Source organism: Suricata suricatta, chromosome 2, assembly GCF_006229205.1.
Source record: "Suricata suricatta isolate VVHF042 chromosome 2, meerkat_22Aug2017_6uvM2_HiC, whole genome shotgun sequence".
Lineage (NCBI taxonomy): Eukaryota > Metazoa > Chordata > Mammalia > Carnivora > Herpestidae > Suricata > Suricata suricatta.
In genome coordinates this window covers 48,531,047-48,541,428 of record NC_043701.1, presented here as the reverse complement: position 1 = coordinate 48,541,428, position 10,382 = coordinate 48,531,047, and the positions used below count along the sequence as shown (strand labels likewise).

The following is a 10,382-nucleotide window of genomic DNA, read 5'->3' as shown; positions in this document are numbered from 1 at the left end:
AACATGTTGTATACCTTAGTTGTGAACAGTGTTCTGTAACAATTATATCTCAATAAGAGAATAAAACAATCTTTAATGAGAAAAAAAGGTATTCGGGGGAACATGGGTTTAGAAAGTTTAAAAAATACTCCAAGGAAAACAATATGCCTACAGGATCAGACAGAAAGAGCCAGTCACATGGAAGGATTGGAAGGAACTATCTCCGGCTGGAGAATGGAGATCAGCTACATTTTAAAATTACATGCTAGTAATGTTAAACATGAATAATCGAAAGATGGGTAAAAATACACTTCGACATTATGAAATAACCTGCAAAAAAGATTATAAGGCCCGGTTGAGATCCCAGGAGAACATATTGGGGACTGATTTGCCATTCCTTTAAAAAAAATTTTTTTTTCATGTTTTATTTTATTTTTGAGAGAGAGACTGCACAAGCAGGGGAGGGTCAGAGAGAGAGACACGTACATAGAATCCGAAGACAGGCTCCAGGCTTTGAGCTGACAGCACAGAACCCATGCGGCGTTCGAACCCACGAACTGTGAGATCATGACCTGAGCTGAACTCAGACGCTTAGCCAACTGAGCCACCCAGGTGCCCCTGATTTGCCATTCCTAACTTAGCTTGAACATAAAGTCAATTCTTCACATAGAGCGAAGAATGACTCTATGATATCTTCTGGATTTCTGATCAATTTATCCAAGAGACTTTGTACATGGGCTCATGGACTATTTTCCAGTTTGAGGACCATCATAGGAAGAGCATCTTTCCTGTGTATTGGTGCCTTTGCTGATTTGTGGCCAAACAGAAACCTCCCCCATTCCACCCATCAAACAGCGACCTCAGGGCTTTCTTTTCCTAATCCACCAAATGCAAAAGCAGCCAGACAACATCAGGTCCATTCCCAAAGGGCTGCGCTTGCCAACCCCCCTCCCTGGGCTTCTGCAGGTCTGCCGCAGCTCCCCCTGCAGGTAGAGAGAGGAAAAAGGGGCCAGATTCTGCAGAGTGGAAGAGAAAGGAACGGCCACCACCATGAGTAAATCTTCATTATTATAAAAAAAGGAACCACGGTTTCACTCTCCGCGTTTTTATGATGAATTAAAATAAAATGGAAAAGAAGAGCGAGAGAAGAGATTGCTCAGTAAACGGCCTCAAACCTAGCACGTGTTTATTTAAGCGTCTCTGTGCAAACATAACCCTGGGTGTCCGTTAAATCAGCAGGCATGTCAGTTGGCACTTCTGGTTACAGACCATTTTACAGTCATACATCATTCATAGCTGTAAAAGCCATTTGCCCTCTGTCACCCAACCAATCAGAATCCAGCCAAGAGGAAGCAGAGCAGTAGCCTGGCAGTTTTCTCCGGGCTCCTTTGAATTTCCTCAACCTGCTTCAGCAGAATGTCACAGAAAATTAACTCTCCTGGGTTATTAGGAACCCTTTCCCCTCCCCCTCCCCTCTGAAAAGCAATACATGATTTCAGGCTAATATTTACCCCAATCACAAGCAGCACCTTGCCACGCCCGGGGTAAGACAGCAGCAGGCACTGGACACAGGCCCAGCACGACACCCGCCGCCCGGAACCACTCGGATGAAGGTACGCGGATGGAATTGCCTCTGCAACTCACTCCTAATACCCGCTTTGAGCAGATTTGAAATCGATGTCAGTGTCTAAGCCACCCAGTGCGTAACCTTCATCCGCCCTTGCCCTTCTCCTGCGAGTTCACATGTTTCACTCCTCGCCTCCTCACTATTTTGTTATCGAAACGGAGATGCCTCCCAAGGCCTGATGACCACCTCGGGCCTTGCAAAACATGCATCTCTAAGTTCTTCCCAAATGCCTTTCCCTCTGGGTTGGTACTTCGCTTGAAACGCCTTCCCAAGTCTAGGGTCCTCCCTTTATATTTATTATTTCTTAACTCTTCCTTGGTGCACACCTTCATTTATGAATAAGCCTCAGTGGCCGTCACCACGGCAGAGGGGCCCTGGACAGCCCCGTCTGGTCGCCCCACTCCGTCTCTGCCGGGGTGTCCTGCGTGTCTTCTGGTCTCTCCAGTCGTAACAGGCTAGGATCAATTTTCCGGTGGCAGCTTGGAAATAATAGTGCAAAATGTATATTAATACAGAAATATATTGTGAAACTGTCCTTAAACAAACAAATGAGCCACTTTAAAATATTACTGCTATAAATGACCATGACAGTAGCACAGCACATATAATAAAAATAACTGCTGAAGAGAAGCTGCTGAATTACTATAGTAATAAACCAGATGTGATTATTATCATTTAACACGGTCATTGAATACCATGAATCCCTGAAGCCATTAAAATATTTATGATTAAACATTTGCTATTCCTTATAACAGAACATATAGTTGGGTACTAAAAAACTGTTAAAGTATTATTTCAGCTAATATATTCCAGTTCTATAATAGAGGTCAACCAACATTGCCTGAATTCTTTAAAAGAGAGATAAGCAGGTGCCTCTCCATATCTGGACGTATTTCAGGGTGTTTATGTTGTATTATATACTCTCATGGCGCTGGGGAGAGTGTATCAACTCCACAGCACTAAAGTAAAAATATGTTCCTATTCTTTATATTCATGAACAGATGTGGGCTTGGGGGCTGTTCTGGTCACTCTTCTAGAAAAAAAGCAGATGTAGCAGATGCTTTCAAAGCCCCCTGCTCATATCCCCATGGCGTTTGTCTCGAGCATTTCAGCAAACATATCTCCATCCAAGGGCATCCATTCTGCCAGCCAGAGCCTGAAGGGCCAGGGCGTTAATTCCCCAGGGGGGCAGCGGTTAGCCCTAGAGGATGGGGCTGGGGAGTAAATATCTTGGCCAAATTTATGGGCACACCTCTCTTTCAAACTCTGTCCTTCGGCTGTGCTCTTGACCCTAGCTGCCTTCCTGATGATTGTGTTCAGTTATAAGTTTAGTTCAGTTAAATACAAACTGGGTTTGTTGTGCTGAACAGATATGTCACAAGTGGTGTCTTCTCAAATTTAACAGGAGACCCTTCTGCGCCACAGCGTCAGTCTTTCAGGGTAAGTGCGTCTCCTCTCACTTCCTGTTTCTCAGCAGTTCCGGCTTCATCAGCGGATGTGGGATGTTGCCAGGAAGGGAACTCATCTGTCCACGGAGCATCCTGGTAGCAGCCCAGGAGGAGAGCTCTGTGCTAGAAAGAAGAGCTGAATGAGAATTCTCTGTCACTATTGCTTGAGGTTTACCTGAATGTTTTAATTATTCATTGCTACCAGAACTGGCTCTTTCCTTTTCAATCAGTACCAAGAGTAATCACCTTTCCTTATATCTTTATTTAAAATTTTTTTAATGTTTTATTTATTTTTTGATACAGAGAGAGACAGAGCATGAGACGGGGAGGGGCAGAGAGAGAAGGAGACCCAGAACCAGAAGCAGGCTCCAGGCTCTGAGCTAGCTGTCAGCACAGAGCCTGATGCGGGGCTCGAACCCACGAACGTGAGATCTGACTTGAGCCGAAGTTGGAGGCTTAACAGACTGAGCCACCCAGGCGCCCCTCCTTACATTTTTAAAGACAAATATTTTCCAAGAAATAAGATGCTTGGGTTGTTTGAACCCTGCCAATGGACAATGCGGTAAGAAAGAAAAATGTAGGGATTTTGGAAAGAGATCTGTTCTTTACCTGGCATATATATGTATATATATATATATATATATATATATCACGTTGTATAACTCTTTCACACTTTCTAGCTTTCTAGAGTTTTAATTTTCTTATATGTAAAAGGACCATAGCAACTGTATAACATGATAAGATGTATATAAAGCATTGATTACACTACCATATGAGTAATAGGTATTTAATAAACAGTAATTTATTAAATGATGAATGAATGGTGAATTTACCTACTATGAAGCTGTTCCATACTATCACGGTGACAGCTCAATTCTTGGCAGAAGATATTACCTATTGGGAACCCATTTGATTCCCAGCATGTCTCTCTCTAGCTTCCCATCATACGATTTGGGCAGCGTTATATATCTCTGTCATGTGGGTTCCATATTTGTCCTTATACTCTGAAGTTAGATTTGTATAGGTCCATCTTGTTCTTGCTGTGGTTTCACATTTGTAGATTTAATAACCTGGGCAGCTGTCTGATGTATGGACAGGAAAACTCACAAAACCTCAGAGTGGAATAAAAAACATTTTCGAAGACCCCTGCTGGCTCAGTCAACCTTAATGAGTTATTCGATCATTAGAGACTCTTTGCCATCAATTAGTCATTAGATCAGCAACCATTCATTGATGACAGGGCTCTCCTACTTAAAGGGATAGTACTATTAGAATGCAAAGGAGCCATTGCTGGTGTGTCTGAAACTATCAAAAAAAGTAGCTCCATGTGGTCTTTCCACTGTCAGTTACTCCAGAACCTAAAATAAGCTCATCTACTGTGGCTGCTTGAGTTTTCAGGTCATCTTGACCTAGTAAGGATTTCCAGTGAAAGAGGAATAAAAGCTTGTTATAGTTTATATGTAGACATGTAGCCCAGGTGGGGTAGAATGTGTCCATGTGTTGTGGGAGTATCATTGCCTTGTCTATCATTGCTGTGATTTTCTAGAGCCTCATGTTCTTGGGGGTCTTTTCCTGACCAATACATTGTTCTCCTGACCTCTGGACCTGTCTTGAACCTCAAGACTGCACTCTCTTCTCTGGCCTGTGGCCACCAAGACACATCTGAAGGCCTGCAATTACCACTCATATAATGCACTATATACGGGTCTATGGTGACAGTTCTGCGTGCGTGCCTGCTCATGGATGTTACCTGGTTACCCAGCCTGGCAGATAAGTAACTGCTAACTAAGAGGTGATACTGGACATCATTTCTGATAATAGTCGCTCCTCATAACCACACCAGGGAGGAGGTCTTTGCCAACGTTCCTTCTAAACAGCTCCCCCTGGGGCGCCTGGGTGGCTCAGTTGGTTAAGCGTCCCACTTCAGCTCAGGTCATGATCTCACCATTTGTAGGTTCCAGCCCCGCCTGGGGCTCTGTGCTGCCAGCTCAGAGCCAGAAGCCTGCTTCGGATTCTGTGTCTCACTCTCTCTCTGCTCCTCCCGCTCTCATGCTCTGTCTGTCTGTCTCTCTCTCAAAAAATAAATAAACCTTAAAAAAATCTCCCCTCAGCTGTTCTTTCTCCCTCAAAATACTCTTTCCTCTCTCTGATTCTCAGGCTTCTCCCAGTGTTACTAGGCAGAGCAATTCACCAATCTGAATTGGATCCAATCTGAAGGCCACCGATTGGCCCATACACATATTTGCTAAAATGATGACAGTTCTCTCCCCTAAGATGAGTTCTGCCGCGGCTCAACTAACGATTATTTTCCCCAAATATGTGTAACATTTGTGTGAGTATTCAAGGGTCATGTGCACTAATGCTTGATATATTTTCAGGAATTGTGTTGGAGAACTCTGCTACCCATATTGCATTCACCAGGAGATGGCACTTATTGGAATGAACCAAGATCTCTTATTGTTGGGTTTTGTCTGATGGTAGGTGGAGCTAACGTTTGTCTCTGTTAGAACACGTTCCTGAAATAATAATGAGAATATATGATTCGCAGTGAATAAATATTCACTTAAAAATGCATCCTGGCTATCTTTAAGTGAAAGCAAATGTTATTACCTTTTAAACTAGTAAGAACACTTCAGAGAATCATTCTTTGGGTGCACCTGGGTGGCTCAGTCAGTTGAGCATCCGACTTCAGCTCAGGTCATGATCTCACAGGTTGTGGGTTCAAGCACATGTCAGGCTCTGTGCTGACAGCTCAGAGTCTGGAGCCTGCTTCTGATTCTGTGTCTCCCTCTCTCTGCTCCTCCCCCCTCATGTGTGTGTGAGCTCTCTCTCTCAAAAATAAATTAAAAATGCTAAAAATTGAATGAAAGGAGAAGCTTTCTTTGGCTGGGAATGTCCAAGACTCAATGGGGAGGAGGCCCCTTTTGAAGTGGGTGGATCGGAGTTGTCAGATCTTTTCTGCAACAAAAGAAGCTGGTGTTGGATACTCAATTGCTAGTGATGTTTACTCGAGACAGCCTATTAATTTTAGTTCATTTATCTTCAAATTTACTTTAATGTTCTATAGACCACATTATTGTTTAGTTCTTTCTGTAAAAGAAGAACTCGAACTACAGGGTAAAGCTTGTGTCATTTATTTATTTATGAATAAATGTTTATTTTTGAGAGAGAGAGAAAGAGAGAGAGAGCAAGCAGGGGAGGGGCAGAGAGAGGGAGACGGAGGATCCAAAGTAGGTTCTGTGCTGGTAGCAAAGAGCCCAACGTGGGGCCTGAACTCACAAACCATGAGATCATGATCTGAGCCAAAGTCCAATGCTTAACTGACTAAGCCACCCAGGTGCCCCCAAACTTATGTCTTTTTAAAAGTGACTGTGTTTCTTTGATATTAATTTTTTTGGGAATCCTGGGATGATACTTAGCAATAATGACAATAATCATTTTCTGATTTTTTTAAACCAAGTTTTAACTATGTGAGGAGCAATGCAAAGCCCTAGTGGATGTTATCTCACTTTTCTCACAGCGCCCACACGAGGCAGGTATATATTACATCCTATTTTACACTGGAGGAATCTGATCTCATTTCACCTACACATTACTTCTTCCAGAGGCTACCCTAGGTTCCCTGATTATCATGCATGTCACATTTTACTTTAAATGTTTGTCTATCTCTTGTCCCCACAAGGTTGGTGTGGGCAAGAACCACATCTGTGTCATTACCTAACTCAGTGCCTTGCATACGCTAGGTGCCTAATAAGTATTTGCCTACTGCCGGGCTAGAGCAGTGAATCAGTACAGAGAGGAGGAATAACTCACTCAAGGCCATTGCGTAGGAAGTGGAACCAAGACTCAGATCCATGGCTGATGCACCGTAGAGCCCAGGCTCTTAAACGTCATGTAGCAACTTCCTCTACCCCATGCCCAGCCCCCATACAAAATCATGTTGATTTGAACAATAATACTTTCTTGCAGCCATGGCACACGCTTTTAGCCTTTATGGAAATGAAAGCTCCATAGCAAAGCATCTTTTGTCACTGGGGGAAGACGGAATTCATCCCTGAATGACCCCCCTGGATGGTGTGGTGTGAAAGAGCCCCTCACCCAGAAGCACCCAAGCCAAACCTTCTCCAGATCAGGGTCAAAGCTCTGAAATCTGTTTAAGACTCCGAAGTCTGGCCTTGAGCAAGTCTTAATGGTCCACAAAGAAAGGGACGGAGTGGGGCGAGATGATGCAGAATTGAGGATGTGGGGGTTGTGCAGAATTTCTTTTCTTAAATGAAAAGCCCAAATAAAATAAATAAATGAAAACATAAATCACAGTATCTTCTCCGGGCTCCTGGCTGGAGGAAAACAAATTAGAAAGGGCTTGAATGAAAGGAGTATTGAAGAAGCTTGACTTGAATTAAGTGGTTATATATTTTAAAAGCACTTTTGTTGGGTCCTGTAAAAATAGCAAATAAAAAGGTAGTAATATCCTCTGGCTCTATGAGGCAGATACCAGTAAGGACGGAAGCTTGGGTATGTGTCCGTGTGGGGGCGGGGGGGTTTAAGAGTATAAACTTCAGTAAAAGGGAAAGGTAAAGCATTTGGTTTAGAAACACTTGCATTTTCCCTTAATAATTAATGATGAGGTGCTATGGTTTCAAATAGATATCATGCGTCTTTCTAACACCATTCACTTTGCTCTTAAAATGGCCCCAAATGAAATTTAAAGATATAACTTGAATTTTTTTTTCCTTGACAGGCAACCTAAAAGAGTTATCTCAGGGCTATCGAATAGTTATAATTTAGGATCCATTGTACAATCCCTTCCTACATAGTCTGAGAAAAATTTCACAATGAGAACTGCAGCAGGCACCTGCCAGAGGCACCACCGCCAACCTTCAGTTCCTTTTTACCCGCGGGTTGTTATTAATTAAAGAATAAACATGAACTGGAGAACACAGGTATTTTTACAAACATATAGAGGCTTGAGCAACGAGTCTTACAAAAATGGTTATGGAGGAAAATAACACAGAAGTTACCAGGGAAGAGCTACATGAACTTTCTCCTTGTTAAAAAACGTTTAGGTCCTTTTGTTTGTAAATGGCAGGTGGGTGGTAGGATTCCAGTGTAATTTCAGAAAGCCATCTTCTGACTGTAATAAACATGTCTGCAATAATAGGATTCAGAAAATAGCAAAATGCATTCCAGACACCCTTTGATTGTGCATACAGAACAGAGAATTTAGCTATAATTGGCTATAACACAGTTATGGACGGCAAATGACACACGGCGGAGCTGGGTGATGTAGCAGCTCTGATTAGCGATGGCCAGGTTCAGCTGAACATCTCGAATAAAGCAGCAAGAGTATGGTGACAGGGCACCACCCTCCCTCCCTTGTTCTCTCCCTTCTCTCCTCCCTCCCTTCTTCCCTCTCTCCCCGCCTCACTCCCTTCCTTCCTCACTTTCCTCCTTTCTGTTTAACTGAAGTATCATAACTTAGACTAGAAAACTTAGTTACCCAACAAATCAAATGTCAGCCAAGCCTTCATTTTCTTCAGAGAGTCCCAGTTGTGTGGAAAAGGGAAGGAAGAGCCTGTGGGGACTGACTTTTGGAGAACTGGATGTAATTTGAATCAAGAATTATAATAGGAAATAAACCATTACAATAAACAAGGAAACATGTACACAATTACTTTCGCAGTGTAATTTTATTCACTCTAGTTGAGAAAATAAAGAGATAATACTGACCATAGCACCTGGGTATTTAATGCAAACTGTAAAATCTATTATATTAAACAAAGTCAAAAGCAATGTGAAAGATCTTGAATCTATTCAAGGCATGCACCTCATTACAGACTTAGCAAATTAAAACACAAATAGGATTAGAAAAGAATAATGTAACAATCTCCCACTACGGTCCCTAGAGCATTAAGTCATAAATTGGGTTTGCATTAAATTGTGCCTGCAGTATTGAATTCAGGGAAAGAGCTGTAGGCTGGAGATAAACCATACGGGGCTACTCACCAACTTTGGCAAAGCTATGTGTTTTCTGAGACGGGTAGTAAATTTGTTAGACTATAGCAGGTCCACAAAAAATGGGCACTTCGTATCTTAATTAAAAAAATGGCAGTGTCACACCATATGTGGTTTGCAGAGATCTAAATGCAGACAAAAATCCACACGTGAAACAGATCTCTGTTACCTGCATAAGTTTAAAGCCATTTCACTAAATGCACTGCTTAATACCAGACACAATGTTCGTGTGTTTTAACTCTCAACAACGACTTTTTGATCAATTTTGTTTTGTTTTCATTTTTGTCTGTTTGCAAAGGAAAGAAGAAGTGGAGAGAGCAAACCATCCTCTTCAGAGAAGACATGTGGGCTTGGAGAACATTCAAAGGAATGTGAAGATTAGACCTGAACTATTCTGGCTGATTTATAGAAAAATACATGGGACTTACTTAAAAATTTTTTTTAAATGTTTTATTTATTTTTGATACAGAGCATGAGAAGGGGAGGGACAGAGAGAGAGGGAGACACAGAATCGGAAGCAGGCTCCAGGCTCTGAGCTGTCAGCACAGAGCCTGACATGAGGCGGGGCTCGAACCCACGAACGTGAGATCATGACCTGAGCCGAAGTCAGAGGCTTAACCCTCTGAGCCATCCAGGGGCCCCAGGGGACTTACTTTTAAAAAACAAGTGAATATACTTAAATCAATTTTTAAATGATGCAGGTTTTTGAAAGACACTGTTCACTACAAAGTTCGTTCCTTCCATTAGAGGTTTTACCCTCTATGATCTGCTTTCTAATCTTCTGTACGACGAAGACTAATCAGGGAAAGAGGAAAATGTTCAGACTCTTGTATGGCCTCATATTACTTCCCATCTGCTGCCTCTTTGCAAACAGGCAGGCCGAATGCGGAAGGGCTGATGGTTGGTCCTATTTCCTCGGGGCGACTCTCAAGTACAGGGCTCCATTTATTTTGTTTTCTCTGACTTCCTAAGGCTTCTATGAGAATTGCAGAAAATCGGGATTATGACCTCCCATGCTCCATGGTGTGCAGAAACTTTTCGGTTCTTGAGAGGACTGTTTCTAGACCTCCTTGTTAGGGGAAGTGCACGTGTGTCCTGGACGGTTCCTTTTCCCTTCTCTGCCTCTGGACTCGCACCCTCCCTTCCAGCCTCTGCAGCTGCTCTGACCTCCGGACGAAGGGTTTCTACATCACGCTTAGCAGCAGACAGCCTGTTTCAACCGGCATTGTATAGTTTTAAAAGCTTATTTGAAAGTCTAAATGGCTCCCATTTTGGCTTTAGTAAGACAAATATGGGCAAAAACACGCAGTGTC

At 42.6% G+C, this 10,382-nt stretch overlaps 1 long non-coding RNA gene across 1 annotated transcript; it reads left to right on the top strand.

Moving 5' to 3' along the window:
- Nucleotides 1–1,324: 1,324 nt before the first annotated feature.
- Nucleotides 1,325–9,489, top strand: LOC115306017. The gene is made up of 4 exons (XR_003915136.1): nucleotides 1,325–1,592; nucleotides 3,012–3,046; nucleotides 5,433–5,531; nucleotides 9,368–9,489. It is a non-coding gene; the product is annotated as an uncharacterized LOC115306017 (long non-coding RNA).
- Nucleotides 9,490–10,382: the final 893 nt, after the last annotated feature.